Source organism: Artemia franciscana, chromosome 4 (assembly GCF_032884065.1).
Source record: "Artemia franciscana chromosome 4, ASM3288406v1, whole genome shotgun sequence".
Classification (NCBI taxonomy): domain Eukaryota; kingdom Metazoa; phylum Arthropoda; class Branchiopoda; order Anostraca; family Artemiidae; genus Artemia; species Artemia franciscana.
In genome coordinates, this window is record NC_088866.1 from 21,682,888 (window position 1) to 21,705,436 (window position 22,549).

Genomic DNA, 22,549 nt, shown 5'->3' on the forward strand with positions numbered 1-22,549 from the left:
CAGGAGACATAGATAGGAACGATACTAGACATTTTTGAGACAGTCCTAGCCGATTCCGAAAGGACATCAGAAATACCTGAAAAGCTTCCAAGTACACTTGGAAACCTATGCAAGAGAGGATCCAATCTTTCCATAGTTTGATCATACAATTTGGATTGGCAACTTAAATATTTGAAACCAGCGTCAAAACATTCAAATATTTTTACACTTTTCTAGCTGTATCGATACTTTCGACCTTGTTTACTCTGGCACGAAAAACTAAACTAACTTTAGTTTGTTTAATTATACGTTCGGAAATAAATTCAGCTCGGAAAGGTCAGTTCTATGATAAGTTAAACCACGATAGTTGCTCGGATAAGAGGTATGTCATATATGCCTTATTCAGAACGTTGATCGGACTTTACCGGAATCCATAACTGACCTCTCCAATTTGAATACTGCATTTAACTTGTAACTGTAAAAATTTAGATTATCATAGTTTTTCGTAACCCATTGCATATATCCTTGCACCCAAAACAAGAAGAATTATCACATATCACGTCAGTATACATCGCTCTGAGCATAAAGATAAGCATAGTATGCTTTTCAAATAGTTCGTGGTAACGAACTGTAAGAAAGGAGCGACTCGGCTCAATAGTAACCGCAACTCTAAAAAACGGAATTTGATATCAAGTGATACATCAAAAGAATCAGCTTTTATGCTAATTCCAAATATATAAGACTCATTAAGCTCAGTGTTATCCATCAAAAGTTACGAGCCTGCAAAAATTTGCCTGATTTTTGAAATGGAGGGGATACACGCCCTAAAATTCAAGACATTTTGATCAAAATCACACCATCAGATTCAGCGTACCCGAGAACCCTGCTGTAGAAGTTTCAAGCTCCTATATACAAAATGTGGAATTTTGCTATTTTTGCCAGAAAACAGATAACGGATGCATATTTATTTGTTTTTCTGTCGTTTTATTCCCCAGGAATGGTCGTATTGAAATAATAGTCCTAGAACGGCAGGAGACGGCGCATTCGAACGGAAATGAAAAGATCTAGTGCCCTTTTTAAGTGACAAACAAGATTAGAGGGCAACTGGCCCCCCTCCCATGCCCTTGTATTTCCAAAAGTTATCTGATCAAAATTTTGAGATAGCCATTTTGTTCAGTATACTTGAAAGATCAAATAACTATGTCATTTGGAGTAAGATGACACCCCAAAGTTAATGGTGAGAGGCCTATAAGTTATGAAATTGGACCATTGTTTGCGTATAATATTTGTTATTGGGAAGTTTAGACTTTTTTTGGGGGGAAGGGGTTGTGCTAGGGGGTTTAACACTAGGGTGGGAGGTTATTTGACAGAATTCCTATACAAAATTCTTGTTAATTGTCTTACATGACCGTTGCCAACGAAGTTTTGCATGTGGAGATGTTCCGGGGGAATTATCAGGTGGCTATTTTCGTGTGCTTTATTTTCAAAAAAAAAAAATCTACGGAAGGGGGTATTTTCGGTGTTATCGAGAAACCGATTAGTGTTTAAAGTCTTTTTCAAATAAAAACATGCTAGGGATAATTTTTAAGGCTGGATGGTCAGCAAGAAATTTTACGGGAAGGATGTTTTTACCGAGGGTGAAACTGTCTGGAGGGAACTTGACGGGGGTTGGTGATATCTTACGTTGGATAAAAATTTCACAAAGAAGTTTTGTCACAAAGAAATTTCGCATATTTCATGGAGGCTGAGCCATATTTACCTGCATTATTTATAAAAGGCACAAATATTAAAAAAAAAAACAAGAACAGAGTATATCCGTATATGAAGGGTTGCCCCCTCCCCAATACCTTGGTCTTTACGCTAAAGCTGTTACTACTTTTAAAAAAGCTTCTTTTCCTAATTTAACGGCCTCTGTGTTTCAGTAGCCGTTCTTAAGAAGCTGGTACAAACAGTCAAACTTTAGCGTAAAGAGCTAAGATAAGGGGACATAGAAAAGGGGCTAAGATAAGGGGGATTAGCGTAAAGAGCTGAGATAAGGGGACAGCCCTTAATATACGGAATAATTTTTGTTTGTTTGAGTTTTAATGTTGCTCATTACTTTCAGTTAAAAGAACTTATTTCTTTTAAATGTAATGTTTCAAAAGAATTCAGATGTGATGGAGACACCTCTAGTAGATTGTTTTTGCAAATTTTGCAAAAGCCAATCATCTGAGCGAGGTGTTTTGCCCCAACTCAGTATAAACAGAGGGAATTAACGCGAGGTAGCTTGAATCGCAAAACTACCGTATTTTCACGGTAAAAAAAATAATTATTCTAGAATACACAAACTATAAATGAGTGTCGAACAATCGGCTGCAAATATACATACTCAGCAAATATATATAAATATACATACTGTGTAGAGTATAATGTGTAGAGCCGGTGGCTCATTTGTATATTTCTATAGAATCATTTTCTTATCTGTCTATATTGTAATTTCTGTTTGAAATATGGAAAACTCGTTAGTTTGTGCTTCTGAAGCGTGAACACTCAGAAAGATGGAAGAGGATTTGCTACAGGTTTTTTAGAGAAACTCACTAAGGATTGTCTTGGGTACTTGACTGACTGATCGTGTCTCAAACAGCTCGCTGTGCGAAAAATTTGGTTCCTTACACTTTTCTAGGGTTATAAGTTATAATGAAAGAAATGTTGAGAAGGCTACGACATATTCTGTACATGAAGGATGACAATTTGCCAAAGATCATCCTTATCGGCCAACCATCTAGGACCGAAAAAACAGGTTGTCCCCGAATTGAGTGGGAGGATGTTGAAGGAAAGATCTAAGAAAAATGATAACTTCATGTGAGGGAGTAAAGAGGGAGACTTTGAACAGATTCGGATGGAGGAGTGTGCGTAGATGTGTTGGCTTCAAGCGGCTTGGTGTAGCAGTGAGATGTTATTAATAGTAGTATTTAAATAATCAAACAGAAATCGCTCACATAAAAAACTAAAAACTCTTTTCTCGCTCTTTCGTAGAAAAAACTAAAATTTTCCGTTTTAACACGTTGAAAGGTTCCCCTTCCCTAATTTTCGGATTCTGCTCACTGCTTAACGAGGGCCACTGTTTAATAGATGATGGCGACAAAGACCATGACATCTATATTTAGTCCAAGTTTTCATTTATTTAAAAAAAAGTACAATTCCAAGGTAAACATAAAACCTCTAAGCCATACCATGAAATTTATGAATATCACGTGGGCTCAGACTTACGTTCAGACTAGTATTATCAATGTGGATATATGTGTTTTTTTTTCTATTGAAGCTTTCGGGATTTTACACTGTGACATCTTAAGCGTCATTAAGATAAAAGGGACAAGAGGTCATCACTTTATATAGTTAACATGCATACTTAAAACACATTGTCAACATATGTTCATTCGCAAAAAAAAAAAAAAAATACAAAGAAAAATAGCAGTGAAAGGCAGACAATGACAGTGCATCTTCTAATCACTTTTTTCATCAAATAAAAAACAAAGAAAAAGATTTTACGCACTCTGACATTTGTTTCAAAACTGAAATTCAAAGTCCAAATGGATTTTTTTTTAACATCAAAACTGATGGAAAAAAAAAGTCCGATAAATAAAGTAACACTTCATTTCCGATTACTTTCTAATGACATCAGTGCTGCTGTCTATATGCAATATTATGTAAGGTAAAGGATAAGGCATTGGATTTTACAGTCCCTACGGGTGATGATGGATCTCCGTTTCATAGCTCTTCGGACAGGAAGTGGAAGCCATTCTGGTTTACTTGGGGTTGGGAACAGCCATCCTGTGCTTTGGCACTCCCTTCCCGTTTACCTTCCCCAGATTCCTGTAAGTACCCAATCAAGCTGGGTTGACTCTGGCTGAGCTTACAATCACACTACTGACCCCCGTTCAATCCAATAACCAGAAACACCAGGATTCAAACCCCTGTTCTCAAGGATAAAGGATTTCAATCGCAGCTTTATAGAATCTTGATAACTATTCAGAATCGTCAGGTTTATTGATTGAATTGATTAAATCCATGTTTATTTATTAAATTTGTGCATAACGATTACAAGCAACGAAGCTGGTTTATCTAAAATCCCCTGTAGCCTATGCAAACATCCTGTGCTTTGGCACACCCTTCCCGTTTTCCTTCCCCAGATTTCTCCAGGTACCCATATATCGCTACCATAAGTTAGGATGATCGGCCCCTGTGGGTCTTTCATACATAAGGATTTCAATCCTAGCATGCTAATCACTTGGCTAAGATAGCAAAATTAGAGACATGTAATTTTAATAATCCCAAGAAGTTGATTTTTTTCTCCAGCTTTAAAAAATATTGATAACTATTCCGAACCGTCAGGTTTATTGATTGAATTGATTAAACCCATGTTTATTTGTTAAATTTTTGGATTGGTGCATAAGGATTAGCAGCAACGTGGCTGGTTTATCTAAAATACTCCTTAGCCTATGCAAACATACGTCTGTTTTTTAGTGTGTGGAGAGTTCCTGCCTAGACTCTGTTCCGTTTAAAAATCAAACTTCACATAGTAATGTCTTTAGGGTGCTGTATATTTTGAATATATAAAAGGAAAAAGTATGCTACACCAAATTGCGGCGGCTTATGGTTTACATTAAATTTGGAAAGGGAAGATTTTCCAAATTAACGTAATTAACGGCACCAGAACACAAACGTAAAGACATTGTCAAATATAGTAAGAAGCTGCTGCCCCCTATTACAATTGTTTACAGTTAGGTTTAAAAAGTTCTTTCCAGGATGCACTTTAGAATACAACAAAAGTTTCATTTTTTAAAGATGCATACGCGACATGCATACGGATTCTCAAACATTTACAATTTAATGGCGAAACTTTCATCAGTATCGACTGCTTTGAGGGAGTCAAAGTAAACTAATTATGTTCTACACATTTCTAACTAGACTAAAAAAATATGCTTTTGATATATGCATTATTTTCTTAACACATGTTTTTAAAATTCTTCATTACTATTGACAAATATCGCTCTTTACTAACTGTTCTTTACCTTACCATGAATCGCTGAATTGGATTGACGACAGCGTGTCAAACTCTATTTTTCAGAAAACTGATCATCTGGGTTGCAGCGGTAGCTAGTAACCCTCTTAAGAGACGATCACGCCCGATACTAAGAAATACAATAGCCCATAACCCCTTAAAAAAGAGTCGGATCGAAACACAAATTACACTATTAGAATTGCCTTTTCCGAGAACCCTATATTGTTACCAATAGTGATAAAAATCATCTAACAAATGTCTTTAGGGTGGACACAATACCCCAAAGCCCATGGGGAAGGTTTTAAGTTTATGTCCCGGGGCATTAAAGGTTAAATTATGGAACAGGGGGTCGCATAAACTTTGGATCGGATGGAGCTCATTTGATTGGAAATGGGAAGTTTTAGTGCTCCTTTTAAGAGTGAAAATCAACATTTTAAGAGAGCTATTTTGTTCAGCGGCCGTAACTCAAATTTCAGCGGGCGTAAAATTCCAAATTAATAATCTTACGGTGATAATCATTTTGATTTTCGACCAAAAAACTAATTAAGATTCTTGAATAGGTGCTCAATGGTGGTCCCTCTGTAAGAAAAAAAAGCCAATTATTTCTGAAATTAATTTCTACGGAGAGTCAACCCTAGAGTTTTTTAGGCAAGTGATGTAAAAATCTTTAGATAGAATTGCAGTTTCTTGGCTCCTTGCCACAGCAATATATAGCTTCACATTTTCTAAATTTTGGCCGGGTCTTATAAAAGGGAGTGTCACAAGTTCGGCTAGGCTTGGTACATCCAAAGGAACTTGTCTACGAAAGTTTTGTCCCCCCCCCCTCGGCCGACTGATTTGCGAAGACACAAGTCATACCTTTCTATTTCTCTCCTCCTCTTCGAAGATCCAGAGGTGGCTAAGAAGCCTGATTATTTAGTCCTTCCATTTAAAAGCGTAATTGCTTTGGCTCGCATTCAACCAAAAAATAAATCGCCAATTTCTTTCAAAGCAAAAATTTATTGCTTAGAAAAAAGGGCAAAATTGTAGAATTTTAATGATGAATAAAAAGTAGATCTCATATTTAGTCATCATAGTCTCAGATCATATTCATATTGGACTCCAAGACCAAACCTTCTTGAAGATAATGAACTTTTGAACTTTTACATCACCTTTTAATTTCATTTGCTTTACAATTCATCAGAAGTTATAAGAAAATAAAAGAAAATAAAAATAATAAAAGAAAGCAGAAAATAAAAGAAAGCTATTAGCTAAAATTTTGCCAAATCTAAAAAAAAATGGTTTTACAATTTTATTTTCGTTTTTTAATCCAGCTTCCAGTCTATTTTGTTGGAAATTAAGCCATTTACAAAAAGTTTGTAAAATTTTTACTAATGTAAACTTGTTAATGGTTACAGGGATTCATCGGAAATACGGACAGTTTGTATGGGAAATCATTCCCCTGTTATAGATGTTATTATGACGAAATTTCTTAATTATCTAGAAATTAAGCCTCATGTTTATCCTTAATCATTGTCTATTTATTCAGAATAAATAGTCTAAGAGAAAGAGGAGCAAAGGGACTGAATTTTCCATCAAATCATTAACTGTTTTCCCTAAAAAGCAGTAAGTAGAGCATGTCACTAAAACGAAGCAGAGAAAAAGAGAATTTGGTCCTTAGCATATCTCTGATTGGTATAATATATACCAATATTTGACAAACCACCACGTGCATAGGCTACGAAGGCGACTCATTATGGATTAAATAGTAACAAAAAAAGTTTCATCAAGTGAAAGTAAAGATCAACATTAAAACTTATACCACACAGAAATTATTATGTATATTAGAGGGGTTGCCCCCTTCCAATACCTCGCTCTTTAAGCTAAAGTTTGACTTTTTGTTCCAATTATTTAAGAATAGGGGCCGTTCAATTTTAATAATAAACTTTTTTTAAAGTTTTAAAAAAATTTTGGCACAAAGAGCGAGGTATTGAGAAGGGGGGAGGGGGGGGGTCAATCCCCTCCTGTACATAATTTCTATTCGCATTAAGTTTTAATGTTGCTCCTTACTTTCAGCTCAAAAAGACTTGTCTTGTTTTTCTATTTAATTTCCGATCGTTTTTCAATAATGCCGGGAAATACAGCTCCCCCTCCAGAAAATCCTATTCTCCAACGAAAAACTACTCCATGGAAAGATCCTCCAACATAAGCCCCTCCACCATAAAATCGTCCCCCCCCAAAAAAAAAAAATACATCTGCATAACTCCCAACAGTCAAAACTATGCGTAATCAATGGGCAAATTCATAGCTTGCAGCCCTTCCCACCGAGGACTGTGAGGGATCAAATCATCCTCCAAGACATAGTTATTAGATCTTTCGACTATGCCAAAAAAAACGGTAACCTCAAAATTTTGATCAGACGGCTTTGGAATAAAAAGGGCGTAGCGGGGGCTAGCTGCCCTCCAATATTTTTCGTCACTTTAAAACTGCACAAGAACTTTATTTTTATAAGAGGGAGTGTCATAAGTTCGGCTAGATTTGGCATGTCCAAAAGCACCTGTCTACGAAATTTTTGCCCCCCCCCCTGGCCTACTGATTTGCGGAGACATAATTCATATTTTGTATTTCTATCCTCCTCTTTGAAGATCCAGTGGTGGCTAAGGAGCCTGATTATTTAGCCCTGTCATTTCAACACGTAATTACTTTTGCTCGCATTCAATCGAAAAATAAATCGCCAATTTCTTTTTAATGATGAATAAAAAGTAGATAGTCTCAGATCATATTTATATTGAACTCCAAAACCAAACCTTCTTAGAGATAATGAACTTTTACATCACCTTTTAATTTCATTTGCTTTACAATTCATCAGATGTTATACGATCAGAAAAGAAAGAAAGCTACGAGCTAAAATTTTGCCAAATCTAGAAAAAAAAGCTTTTACAATTTTATTTTTGTTTTTCAATTCAGCTCCCTCAATTCATTTTGTTGAAAATTAAGCCATTCACAAAAAGCTTGTAAATTTTTACTAATATAAACTTATTAATGGTTACAGTGATTCATCGGATATACGGACAGTTTCTATTTATTCAGAATAAATAGTCTAAGAGAAAGAGGAGCAAAGGGACTGAATTTTCCTTCAAGTCATTAACTCTTTTCCCTAAAAAGCAGTAAGTAGAGCATGTCACTAAAACGAAGCAGAGAAAAAGAGAATTTGGTCCTTAGCATATCTCTGATTGGTATGATATATACCAATATTTGACAAACCACCACGTACATAGGCTACAAAGGCGATTTATTATTGATTAAATGATAACAAAAAAAAAGTTTCATCAACTGAAATTTCCTTATTTGGGAGGAAAGATCCTCCCACATAAGCCCATCCACCATAAAAAATCATCCCCCTTCAAAAAAATACTTCTGCGTAATTCCCAACAGCCAATACTATGTGTAAACAATGGGCAAACTCATAGCTTGCAGCCCTTCCCACCGGGGACTGTGAGGGGTCAAATCATCCTCAAAGACATAGTTATTAGATCTTTCGACTATACTGAAAATAAATGGTAACCTCCGAATTTCGATCAGACAGCTTTGGGCAAAAATGGGCGTAGCGGGGGCTAGCTGCCCTCCAATATTTTTCGTCACTTGAAACTAGACAAGAACTTTAGTCTTATAAGAGGGAGTGTCATGAGTTCAGCTAGATTTTAATTTCGTTTTTTAATCCAGCTCTCCAGTCTATTACGTGGAAAATTCAGCCATTTACAAAAAGTTTGTTAAATTTTTACTAATGTAAACTTATTAATAGATATAGTAAATTCATCAGATATACGGAGAGTTTGTATGGGAAATCATTCCTTTTGTTATAGAGGTTATTGTGACAAAATTTCTTAATTATCTAGGAATTAAGCCTCATGTTTATCCTTAATCATTGTCTATTTATTCAGAATTAATAGTCTAAGAGAAAGAGGAGCAAAGGGACTTAATTTTTTTCCTAAAAGGCAGTAAGTAGAGCATGTCGCTAAAACGAAGCAGAGAAAAAGACAATTTGGTCCTAAGCATATCTTTGTTTGGTATTAAATTAAAAAACAAGTCTTTTTTAACTGCAAGTAAGGAGCGACACTAAAACTTAAAACGAAGAGAAATTATTCCGTATATGAAAGGGGTTATCCCCTCCTCAACACCTCGCTCTTTACGCTAAAGTTTTTTATTGTCTTAAAAAGTGGAACTGTGACAACTTTAGCATAAAGAGCGAGGCGTCGAGGAGGGGACAAACCCTTTCATATACGGAATAATTTCTGTTCCTTTTAAGTTTTAATGTCGCTCCTTACTTGCAGTTAAAAAAAACTTGTTTTTTTATTTAATATCTGAACGTTTTTTTAATTAATGCATGTCTTTATTTTGGATCACCGCACATGAATAGTTAAAACAAAATTTGCATATCAATTTTTTTGGCTAAATGGCTTTCTCACAGTTTTGATCGGACGATTTCGAAAAAAAAGGGAGAGGGAGGAGGCCTAGTTGCACTCCAATTTTTGGTTACTTATAAAGGCAACTAGAACATTTTATTTTTTACGACCGTTTTTATTAGTAATAGATAGACGTAGCCTAACTTATGAATTAACTTACATAACGAACTTCTATATTTGTATATTTTTTTACGTATATGAGGGGGTTCGCCCCCTCATAAATACCTCACTCTTTACACTAGAGCTTGAATTTTGTCCCAGTTCTTTTAGAAAGACCCCTGAATCACAAAGGCCGTAGAATAAATAGTTGAAATTACTAAAAAATACTTTAGCGTAAAGAGTGAGGTATTATGGAGGAGACGATTCCCCTTAGATACGCCATAATTTCTGTTCGTTTTAGGTTCTAATGCTGCTCCTTACTTCCAGCTGAAAAACCTTTTTTTCTCATTGTTTTATTTAACTAATGCTAGAAAATGCTGCAGCCCCTTCATGGATATTTTCTTCCCTCAAGATAAATTCCTCCATGGAAAGATCCCCCCACGTAACCCACCCCTTAACGTGAAAAAGTCCTTCTGAAAACGTGTGTACACTTCCCAATAACCAATACTACATGTGAAAGATGGTCAAAGTTTGTAATTTGTAGCCCCTCCCCCAGGGACTGTGGGTATTAAGTCGTCCCGAAGGATATAGTTATTAGGTCTTTCGACTATGCTGAACAAAACGGCTATCTCAAAATTTTTATCCATTGACCTTTTGAAAAAAATGAGCGTGGGAGGGGGCCTAGGTACCCTCCAATTTTTTTGGTCACTTAAAAAGGGCACTTTTAATTTCCGTTAGAATGAGTCCTCTCGCGACATTCTAGGACCACTGAGTCGATATGATCACCCCTGGAAAAAACAACAAATAAACACGCATCCGAGATCTGTCTTCTGGGGAAAAAAACTAAGTTCCACATTTTTGTAGATAGGAGCTTGAAACTTTTGCAGTAGTGTTCTCTGATAAGCTGAATCTGATGGTGGGGTTTTCGTTAATATTCTATGACTTTTAGAAGGTGTTTCCCCCTATTTTCTAAAATAAGGCAAATTTACTCAGGCTCGTAACTTTTAATGCATGAAATGAAACTTGATGAAACTTACATATTTAGAATCAGAATAAAAATGTAATTCTTTTGATGTAACTTTTGAATCAAAATTTTTCGGTTACTATTGAGCCAGGTCACTCCTTACTACAGTTCGTTACCACGAACTGCTTGATAATATATAGGCCTACCAACATTTGACGAACCACCACGTGCATAGGATACAAAGGTGACTTACTATGGATTAAATCATAATAATAATAATAAAAATCTTCTTCAACTGAATAAGAATCAACATTAAAAGTTAAAATACACACAAATTATTGCGTATATAAGGGGGTTGCCCCCTCCTCAATACCTCACTCTTTACGCTAAAATTTGATTTTTTTTCTAATTATTTAAGAATAGGGGCCGTTAAATTTTAATATTAAACTTTTATTAAAGTTGTAAAAACCTATTAGGTTTTAATGTTGCTCATTACTTTCAGCTAAAACAGACTCGTCGTGTTTTTTATTTAATTTCGATTGTTTTTCAATAATGCCGGGAAATACAGCTCCCCCTCCATGGAAAATTGTCTTCCCTACGAAAACAATGGGCAAATTCGTAACTTGCAGCTCTTCCCACCGGGGATTGCGGGGGATCAAGTCATCCTCAAAGACATAGTTATTAGATCTTTCCACTATGCGGGAAAAATAGTTACCTGAAACATTTGGTCAGACGGCTTCGGCAAAAAAAAGGCGTGGATGGTGGGCTAGCGACACTCCAATATTTTTCGGTACTTGCAAAGGGTACTATAATTTTTTATTTTTAATCAAATGAGCCCTCTCCCGATCTTCTAGGGTTAAAGTTTCGCTACAATCACCCCTGGGAAAAAAGAAAAAAAACGAGAGCCAAGAGCTCATATGGTACTTGTGGCGAGGTCAGAACCTAAACTTAGACTCAGTACTGGAGTTATCGATTTTTCTGTTCTTTGTTTAATGGCAAATATTACAAAGATAAACTTGGAAATACACTGTTCCTGTAGTCTCTTCTTGTTCGGTATTGTAACGTTTGTCCTCCCTCTAACTCCCCCCAATGTTACCGGATCCAGTCAGGATTTAAAATAAGAGCTCTGAGATATGAGGTCCTTCTAAATATCAAATTTCATTTAGATCTGATAATCTGTTCGTAAGTTAAAAATAACCCATTTTTTCTATTTTATCCAAATTAACAGTCCTTGCACCCCCCCCCCTCTCCAGGTGGTCCAATCGATGAAGTGAATATTTCTAATTTAATCTGGTCCGGTCCTTGTGCGCCTACCAACTTTCAGCGCTCGCTATATTGATCACATATCTAGATTCAGACCTTCTTCATGTAAAAATTGGAGTGGTCCAGGATTCGAGCCTCAGACCTCTCGCACCCTGAGCAAGAATCATACCCTTAGACCGGCAAGCCACATTTAAGAAGAACATTCATTTGTTTTAGCGACAAAGAAAATTCTTCTCAACTATCTCGTTCTCTCACCCCCCCCCCCTCCCCAGGTGGTCGAATCGGGGAAGAAACTATTTCTAATTTAATCTGGTCTAGTCTCTGATACGCCTGCCAACTTTCATAGTCCTAACTTATCTGGAAGTGCCCGAACTAGCAAATCCGGGACCGACAGACAGACAAACAGAAAGACAGAAATTGTGATCGCTATATATCACTTATAAATACCAAGTGCCATAAAAAAAATACTTATCCTTAAGTATTATAGGGTCAATACATCCGAGGGCACAGGTACCCCTGCTCTTCCCTTCCTTAGTGGCTTAAGATCATGAAGAAGGTTTTAACGACGATTCCCCCAATACTATAATCTATATAACCAAAATAATAGATGGCGCTGTTATTAACTATAGTTAATGATGGTGACATGTTTTCTTTTCACATTTTTAGCTTCTAAGCAGTTTTCCGTTCATTTTATGATATTTATTTCAGATCTATAAATCGAACGTGAGATTCGTCATTTCCTATGGTAAAAGAATGACACGTTACTTGAATCAGCCAACACGTCATTGATGATTTTATGTTCTTAGAAATACATTCTAGGCAATCACTGTATTGCTACAGGACGCTGGTCAACTGATGTTAAGCGTCACTACATTGTAACAAATTAACTGCGCAATCGATTTCCAAATTCAATATATAATAAATGCTATCAGTGATTTGTTCCCGAGCATCTTTTCTGCATTATTCCGAGAATATGCCTACCATGGCGATTTAGGATGCTATCTGGACAGACATATTCTATTGATCAAGACCAAAACCAAACTGAAGAAATCGCGGGTACCTGTAACCGACTTGTTTTAACAACTAGAAAAACAATGTGGTTCATATGGGCATTTCATGCAAACTCGCACCGTTTTTAAGGATTCAGCTTTTTTCTTACGTACTAGTAGGTTAGGTTAGGGGACTGTACCGAGCGTAGCAAAACCTCCACCTAGTCTAAAAATGGTAGGCTAGGTTAAGTTAGTTTAGATGACGCGTCATCTAACCTAACTTAACCTTACTTACCATATGTAGGTTAGATGTAGGTTCTGCCACGTTTGGTATACTCCCCAAACCTAGCTTACTAGCATGTAAGAAAAAGGCCGAATCCCTACGGTACGAATTTGCATGAAATAGTCTGTCTGTGAGTCTGTCTGTCTGTGTTGATCTCTTGATTTTTTCGGGTTAGTCTTGATTTTTAGAGATTGGCCTTAATTTCTTCAGTCCAGTCTTGATTTTTAGATGTAGCCCCTGATCTTTTTTGGATAGGTCTTGATTTTTACAGGTTGACCATGATTTCTAGAGTTACGTCTTGGTTTTTTTCGGTTTGGTCTAGATTTCTATGCACTCGTCATAATTTCTGGATTGTTCTGGATTTCTACATGTTGATCTTTTGATTTCTATGGCTTGGTCTTGATGCCTTGAGTTTGGACTGGATTTCTAAGGTTGGGCCCAGATTTTTATGAATTATTTTGGACTAATATGCATTGCTACTGATTTCAAAGAATTCGACCGGATTTATGTGTATTGGTTATGATTTCAGGGGAATTTTTCAGGATTTCTACATATTGATCTCTTGATTTCTATGGGGTGGTATTTTTAGCTTCTATTAGTATAGATTGATCTGGTCGGGATTTAGAATAAGAGCTCTGAAGCGCAACATTGTTCTAAATATCAAATTTTATTAAGATCTGATCACCCGCTCGTAAGTTACAAATACCAAATTTTTTCTAATTACCCAAACCCCCAACTCCCTCAAAGAGAGCAGATCCGGTTCGGTTATGTCAGAAACGTACCTTTGACTTGTGCTTATTCTTCCCACCGAGTTTTATCCTGATTTCTCCACTCTAAGCCTTTTCGAAGATTCACGGTTCCCCCACCCCAACTTCCCCCAATGGCAATGGATCTGGTTGGGATTTAAAGCAAGAGATCTGAGTTACGAAGTCTTTCTAAATGTGAAATTTCATTAAGATCTGATCGCTCCTTCGTAAGTTAAAAGTACCTCATTTTTCCTATTTTTCAGAATCAACCCCCCCCCCCCAATTCCCCCAGAGAGTCAAGAGAAAGGGTCAAGAAAAGGTTTCTCTGGCCTTGATTTGACTAAACGGGGAAAAACAACGTAAGACACTGTCTCAGCTTATGGTAGGACGGACTCTCAAAGAATCTTCCTATACCTCCCATGTTAAACATTTGGAGTTTGCCTGACGTTCCTGAATTAGTGATTTTGGCGGTTTTTATGTCAATAGAAGTAAAAAAAAATCTGGTAAATATTTTGGCCTAATTAAATCTTAAAGCCGACAGTTATTTTTTTTATAATTCCAAAATAACCATAAAACCTGTTTCGGGTTTGCATTCTAGATTGCTATGCTTGACATTGTTGTTGTGGAGTATCAAAAAATACAGCAAAAACTTTTCTATTCAACAATCAGAAACTTATTTCTATAATATATACCTCCTGGCTGCGGTCCCTTCAAATACTTTACATATTTGTGTTCCGAAATAAAAAATTACCCTCAAAAGGTTAGATTGAGCTGTAATCGGAGCATCTAAGAATGCATAAATTACACCAAGGGACTAGCCACTTGGATTGTTAAGGAGCGATTCAATCAAGCATTAATTAGTTGTAACCTGTCTAAATAGAGTCAAGAGAAGAAGTAGGGTGCGGACACGAAACTGCCGGTTAATAAATATATAAGAAAATTGTATTGTATAAATAATTAAGAATAAGCTGTGTCTAATCCTAGAGATAAATTGAACACAGCACAAGGGCCGAATAAGAAGCAAATGTTTTATTTTAAAAAGAATGATTTATCGTTTTGGTTAATATTGTACTGCTAAAATAAATTCAGGACAAATTTATATATTGTAGTATAAGTACAATTTTGCATAGTCTTCTACTGAAATAAGAATTAAAGATATATAAAACGAGCTAATTACGACCACAGTAACATGGGAAAAAAAGAAATAAGCGAGGGCTCAATTTGCCAAACGTGCAGGCCCATCGTGAAAAGTTGAAATTAAATTATCGTGCTAGAGGCAGACCGCGTTTACTAAAATATTTGTTAGAAGGCTTAACGGTTGCTTCGGTTCACGACGAATCAAGTTCCAAAGAAATTAGAACAAATTCCCCTTTTGCGTTGAAAGTTATAACTTCTGGAAGAAATTTGGGGTCAGACCTACTAAAACACGCAAGCTGGATTGTGGATCTACCTTACCTTTTTGAAAATTATGAAAAGATCGTGATTCACCACATATAAGTTTTTTCTTTGTCTTTCATTGTAGGTCATTGATTTACTGCTATCAAAATTATTAGGATGGGGAATTATTCTGGGTTACAATTAATACAACTTGCACCTTAGTAATTCTTGATAATTGTCTTTTCTGCTATAGAGAAAGAATGTTCGATAATTTTTAAAGATATTTTCATCCCAAAACAACAGAACGCTCCGACGGTATCTGCTTAGGTTAGTTTAATTTCATTATTGTTAGTTTTACCAACAATTTAAAGCTTATATTGAATAATCGGCACTTCTTTCGCTATTTCTTTAGCAATCTCAACTTAGTACTCAAGTTCTGGCTCTTCTCTTGTCACATTTCACAGGTTATCTGTCACATTATTTTCAAACTACAGTTTAGACAAGACAAGATTTATTTCTACAAAACGGCTATCACAAGCCCAAAAGGGCCAAATTCGCACTTTAGTGTCAATAAAAAAAAAATGGTAAATGTCAATCAGTAACAAATATCATACCAGTTTAAACTCATGAAATTGCAATCAGTAAAAAAGTCAAACGATAAAAAGTCGTAAATTAAAACCGGGAAAACAAATTTAAACAAAATGAAAATTTAGTTTAACTAGCAAGAATTGTACAGTTTGCAATTACAAAATAAGCATTAAAACTACAAGTTAAAAGTGGAGTGAGAAGAGTGGAAAGTTATTAATTTAAGATTTCAACTATGTGAAGGATGAATGTTTCTATATCTTTCGGTGGAAACTCTTATTGGGGCAAGAAGGGGGATTTTTGTTGAAATAGAAAGTGGGGCAGTGGTGGATCCAGGGGGCCCCTTCCCCCTGACATAGTAGTAGATTTGTGGTTGGGACCACTTGTTCTGGTTCTGTTTGGGACGAAAATTATTTTATTTTTTTATTTGGTTTTTAATAATCAAGTTTTTAATAAGCTTTTAATTATTAAGGCTGTTTCTTTTTGCAAACATGTTTTAAACAAGGTTTCAGTTACTTGTTGCAGTCTCTGTTAGATTTTTATTAATGACACATGTCCCCAAAAAGTATTTAATTAAATTTAAGTTTATCAAGGGAATCTGTCCGTATTACCACAAATGCCAAATGGGAGGCGAAAATCTTCATTCGTAAGGAGGGGAGATTTAAAATTCTGACTTAATCTGCTGCTAATAGCAACATTAAAATCATTATATTTCTTTTTTTTTGTTCTATTTTTCCTGCTACACCATCAAACGAACTATTATTTAATGTTTAATCAACAATTAGTTCCAAAGAATGCATGGTACCAAAATATGGTAGGCTACTAATTTTCTTTTTGACAATACAAAGTTTAACTAACTCGCTATAGTCGCCAGAAGTGCAAATGCTACAAATTATGCAGAAAAGATTAAATATATTATTTTTTGCAGAGGGTGAAAAACCTTTTAATTGTTTTTATGGCGAGGTGGTTCTTAGTAACTTACTTTTTTTGTATCAATATTTCTAATTGTGGTGCGAGAGCAACACTTTGGTTTTGTCGTGGTTTTTCTTTTTTTTTTGTTCCTAGCACCCCGATTTCAGCTTATTCCTAGAAAGTGGTAAGGGTCTAACCTCTGCGATTTTACGGAAAGTGTGGACCTTAGGCTGGATTGATGAATATGACTTTACATTTTGGAAAGTTTCGTAGAACTCTTGCCTGGAGCCAAAAAGGATGGTTTTTGCTTGTCCTTGAGCCAGAGCCTATAGTGTGTGAAGTGAAGAGGAGTTGTATAGCCTATGTCAGAGAGGACTATCTGAAATTATGCAGCCAAGCTTTCGTTTCATCAAACCCTGTTTCTGCTTTCGAGTGGAAAGCTCCGTTCTAGCAGGCAAGCAGGCAGGCACCAGTTTCAAATTGAAGATGGACTAAAATCTATAAGTGTTAAATATATGCGACAGTTACCCTGCCCCACAGCCAATATATCTTCTTTGAGTGATAAATAGAAAAATTTAGAGAAGCAAAAAAGCGGCATTTTCCCACGGGTCCGAAAGTGCTGCTATTGTTTCTACCCATTTCTGTTCGTGATTTCAGCTGAGTTTATCATTCGGTTTTTCGCACTTGGGATTGCGGTAGAGAAATGGTATCAGATGTGCCTCTTAAACTTTAAAAATTCTCTCATTGCTAAAGAAATGAGAGTTTATCCTTTGCTCCTTTCTAAGTGATGACGTTAGAAAGTTGGCCTACGGCAAAAAAGTCAACTTTTGAACTAAGACAGATAGATTTTTTTTTGACGGCAGTCGATAGCTTTTGATGAGCTGATCAAAGTATATGTCATCCATTTTTTTGTACAAAAATTCCTTCATGAGATATACCAGTTTGAAAGTTTAAAGGGGTTGACAACTTCAGTAGTAAGGTACACACTGAAACCAAAAATAGGCCGATACCAATTGTGAGACATAGAGGGGAGTTGTAAGCAACAGTCGGCTGTTAGCTCATAATCATCCTCGACAATGAGGGGTTCGCAACTCTTACTAGTTGGTGTACCTATTTTTTGTTTCCGTTGTATTTGATGGTAAGACCAATTTGGTTCCAGTGGTAAGAGATGTAGGGGACTTGTAAGTAATAATCGGCTGTAAGGCTACAATCATCTTTAGCAATGAGGAGTTTGCAACTTTTGCGAGTCGGTGTACCTAGTACGTATTTTAGCATCCTTACAGATTAACAACTTCAGCGTTTAGTCGCAGCGAGGAAACAAAACCAAAGTGTTGCTTTCGCAACACTTTACTCGGCGAAGCCGAGCAAAGGTTGCCGCAACACCTCACGTTGCCCATGCAACGTAGATCTAGTTGACTTTAATTTCAATAGAACTCATCAATTTTAAATTAAATAAAAGTTCATGTCCACTACCTACGTACGACTTAGAAATTGTTTTAATTCCCTTTAAATTGCTGTTTTTTTCTTTGTCCACAAGCTTATCGGGGCAACCTTTTGTGTGCCCCTTCCTCCAAAAGAAAATCCTGGATCCACCCCTGACGTGGCGGGTGGGTAAATGTTCACTAGGGAAAAGAGAAGTAGTACAAGCCTTGTGCACGGTATTGTTGGCAAGACACAAGAAAATTTGTACTCTCATTTCCTTAAGGGTGACTAGATTTGCTCTCCGAAGAAGGGATATGTAAGGCCCTTTACCCTGTTTGAAAATAATTCTTAGACACGTTTATTGAACTATTTCTATTCTGTTCCACAATTCATTGGACAAGCCGGGATGGCAAGCAGAGAAACAGAAAAAACAGAAAAAAAATGTATTAATCCGAAAACGTTCAGAAATAAAATGAAAAAAAAAACAAGTTACTTAACTGAAAGTGAGGAGCGACATTAATGCTTAAAACAAGCAGAAATTATTCTGTATATTAAAAGGGTTTTTCCCTCCTCAACGGCCCCGCTCCTTACGCTAAAGTTTTTTGCTGTTTTAAAAAGAAAACTTGAGAAAAAGAGTTAAACTTTAGCGTAAAGAGCAAGGCGCTGAAGATGGAAAAGCCCCTTTGATGTACGGAGTAATTCCAGTTCGTTAATGTCGCTCCTTAATTTCAGTTTAAAAACTTCTTTTTTTTCATTTTATTTCCAACATAAAGCGAACTTGACAGTAGAGGTAATTTCAAACAGTTACTACAGAACTGTAGTAAGGAGCGACCCGGCTCAATAGTAACCATAACTCTAACAAACAGAATTTTGATACCAAGAAATACAACACAAGAATCACAATTTTATGCTGATTTCAAATATGCAAGTTTCATCATCCTGATTTTAAATATTTTAAGTTTCATCATCAATTTTAGTCTTACCCATCAAAAGCTACGAACCTGAGAAAATTTACCTTATTTTAGAAAATGTGGGGAAACACCCCCTAAAAGTCATTTAATCTTGAAGAAAATTACACCATTAGATTCAGCGTATCAGAGAACCTTACTGTACAAGTTTCAGGCTCCTATCTACAAAAATGAAGAACTTTGTATATTCTGCCAGAACACAAATCCCGGACACAGAACACGCATCTATGCGTGTTTTTTTTTTTTTTTTTTTTTTTTTTTTTTTTTTTTTTTTTTTTTTTTTTTTTCAGGGGTGATCGTATCGGCCCAGTGGTCTTAAAATTTTGCGATAGGGCTTATTCAAATGGAACTGAAAAGTTCTAGCGCCTTTCTAAGTGACAAAAAATTAGAGGGCACCTAGGCCCCCTCCCACGCTCATTTTTTCGAAAGGTCGTCTGATCAAAATCCTGATATAGCCATTTTATTCAGCATAGTTGTAAAACCTTATAACTATGTCTTTTGGGACGACTTACTCCCCCACAGTCCCCATGGGAGAAGCTGCAAGTTACAAACTTTGACCAGTGTTTGCACATAGTAATGATTATTAGGAAGTGTACAGACGTTTTCAGCGAGATTTTTTGGTTGAAAGGAGGGTTGAGAAGAAGGGGTGATGTTGGGGAACATCAAAAGAATCGCATTTTAATGCTGATTTTAAATATATAAATTTCATCAAGTTTACTCTTTTTTCCATAGAGAAATTTGTCATGGGGAGGAAAAATAGCCATGAAGGGGAGGGGGCAGGAATTTCTAGCATTATTTAAAAAAACAATGAAAAAATAAATATGAAAAAGTGTTTTCAACTGAAAGTAAGGACCAGCGTTAGAACTTAAAACGAACAAAAAATATTACAAATATAAGGGTTCATTTCCTCCTAATCCCTCACTCTTTACACTAAAGTATTTTTAGTAATTTCAACTATTTATTTTACGGCCTTTGTGATTCAGGGGTCATTCTTAAGGATTGAGACTTTAATTTAAGCTTTAGTGTAATGAGCGAGGTATTGACAAGTGGGCAAACCCCCCTCATATACGTAATAGAAACATGCGAATATAGAAGTTCGTTAGGTAAGCTAATTCGTAAGTTACGTATATCTTTACGAATGAAAACCATCGTAAAAAACTAAAAGCTCTAGTTTTAATTTTAATTCTAGTTTATCTAGTTTAATTTTAAGTAAAAAAAAAAATGGAGAGCAGCTGGGCCTCCTCTCCCGCTCATTTTTTTCTCAAAATCGTTCGATCAAAACTATGAGAAAGCCATTTAGCCATCAAATTCACTGATACCAAATTCAAATGCAACTGGAATGTTGTGACATTGATTTTGTATATCTTGTAATATTTTTAGGGGAAGAGGAATTATAGTATGAAAAGATTGGTCGTGACCGAGAATTTTGGTCTAACAAAAGGCTGCCAAATCTACAAAAATTTTATTTTGAGGCACTGTTACCAGAAATTGTCGACGGAAGGTTGCCAAGAAGTATGGAGATACAAGAACCGTTTATATAAATCCAACTGTACTAGGTATAGGTAGTTGTCATGTGTCATTACAGTCTTATCCGAATACAAATTCAGATATACAAATAAACAAGCAACACTAGAGCTTTAGAAATATTTTTTTAATGAACACGTATCGATAAATTAAATAAAACAAAAACAAGTTTTTTTTTTAACTGAAAGTAAGGAGCGACATTAAAACTTAAACGAACAGAAGTTACTTTGTATATGAAAGAGGCTGCTCCCTCCTCAACGCCCCGCTCTTTACGCTAAAGTTTTTTACTGTTTTAAAAAGTAGAGTTGAGAGAAAGAGTCAAACTTTAGCGTAAAGAGCGGGGCGTTGAGGGGGGAGCAGCCCCTTTCATATACGAAGTAATTTATATTCGTTTTAAGTTTTAATGTTGCTCCTTACTTTCAGTTAAAAACATGTCTTTTTATTTAATTTCTGAACGTTTTTGAACTAATGCATGTTTTGATTTTGGCTCTCCATAGATGAATAATTAAAACAAAATTTCATATTTATATGGCTTTCTCGTAGTTTTGATTGAATCACTTTGAGAAAGAAGGAGCGGGGGAGGAGGCTTAGTTGCCCTCCAATGTCTTGGTTACTTAAAAAGGCAACTAGAACTTTCAATTTTTTACGAAAGTTTTTGCTAGTAAAAGATATACGTAACTTACGAGTTAGCTTACGTAACGATCTTCTGTATTCCGTTAGTGTTAAATTTTAATGCTGCTCCTTAATTTCAGTTGAAAAAAAACCGTTTCATATTTATTTTTGTATTGTTCTATTTTGAAATAAGGCTAGAAAATCCTGTGCTCCCTTTAAGGAAATTTTCTTCCCCCATAACAAATTCCTCCATGGAAAGGTGCCCCAACATAACCCCCTGTTCTCAACCCCTCCCCCCAACCAAAAATCCTCCTGAAAACGTCTGCACACTTTCCAATAACCATTACTATATAAACACTGATGAAAGTTTGTAACTTTTAGCCCCTTCCACGGGGATTCTGGTGGAGAAAGTCGTCCCCAAAGACACATTTATAAGGTTTTTCCAACTATGCTGAATAAAATGGCTATCTCAGAATTTTGATCCGGTGACTGTGGGAAAATAATTAGCGTGTGAGGAGACCTAGGTGCCCTCCAATTTTTTTTTAGATCACTTAAAACGGGTACTATATACTTCATTTTTATATATAATTCACTTATATATAACTTCATTTCCGTTGGAATGAGCCCGCTCCCAACATTCTAAGACAACTGGTTCGATATGATCACCCCTGGAAAAAAATCCATATTTTTGCAGATAGGAGCTTAAAACTTCCACGGCAGGATTCCCTGATACGCTGAATCGGATGGGTGTAATTTTGGTTTTATTACTTTTAGCGGGTGTTTCCCTCTATTTTCTAAAATAAGGCAATTTTTCTTAGACTCGTAATTTTAGATAGGTAAAACTGATATATTTAAAGTCAGCATTAAAATGCGATTTTGTTCATGTAGCTATTGGTATCAAAAATCCGTTTTTTAAGAGTTTTGGTTACTATTGAGCCGGGTCGCTCCTTACTACAGTTCGTTACCACGAACTGTTTGATAAAATGAAATAAATTGGTTACTTTGCTGCGAGCAATTATTTAAATTTTATTTTTGTAAATAGGTCTGCATGAAGTAAAAACCCGAAACTATGTACTTTTCATTTGTAATTTCCACAATTTTTATACCGCGTCCTGGCAAATAATGATGACCAGACCACAGGCACACATCCAGAGGAGGGATTCACCTACCTTAACTTTGTAAAATGCTTAATTTTCTCAGCGAAATGTTTAATTTTCCTGTGTTTTCCTGGTATTTCTTTTGTAAGAGTTGAACCCCCCCTCCTCCCAAAAAAATCTCGAATAATAATTTCTCTAATTTTCTCCTCGAATAATAGTTCTTTTGCAAATAAATATTCCTATTTA

At 35.9% G+C, this 22,549-nt stretch overlaps 1 protein-coding gene across 1 annotated transcript in view; it reads right to left on the minus strand.

Moving 5' to 3' along the window:
• LOC136026148 (receptor-type guanylate cyclase Gyc76C-like) overlaps positions 1-22,549 on the minus strand; it is a 202,605-nt gene that overhangs the window by 82,812 nt on the left and 97,244 nt on the right. The gene's annotated exons all lie outside the window — the stretch shown is intronic.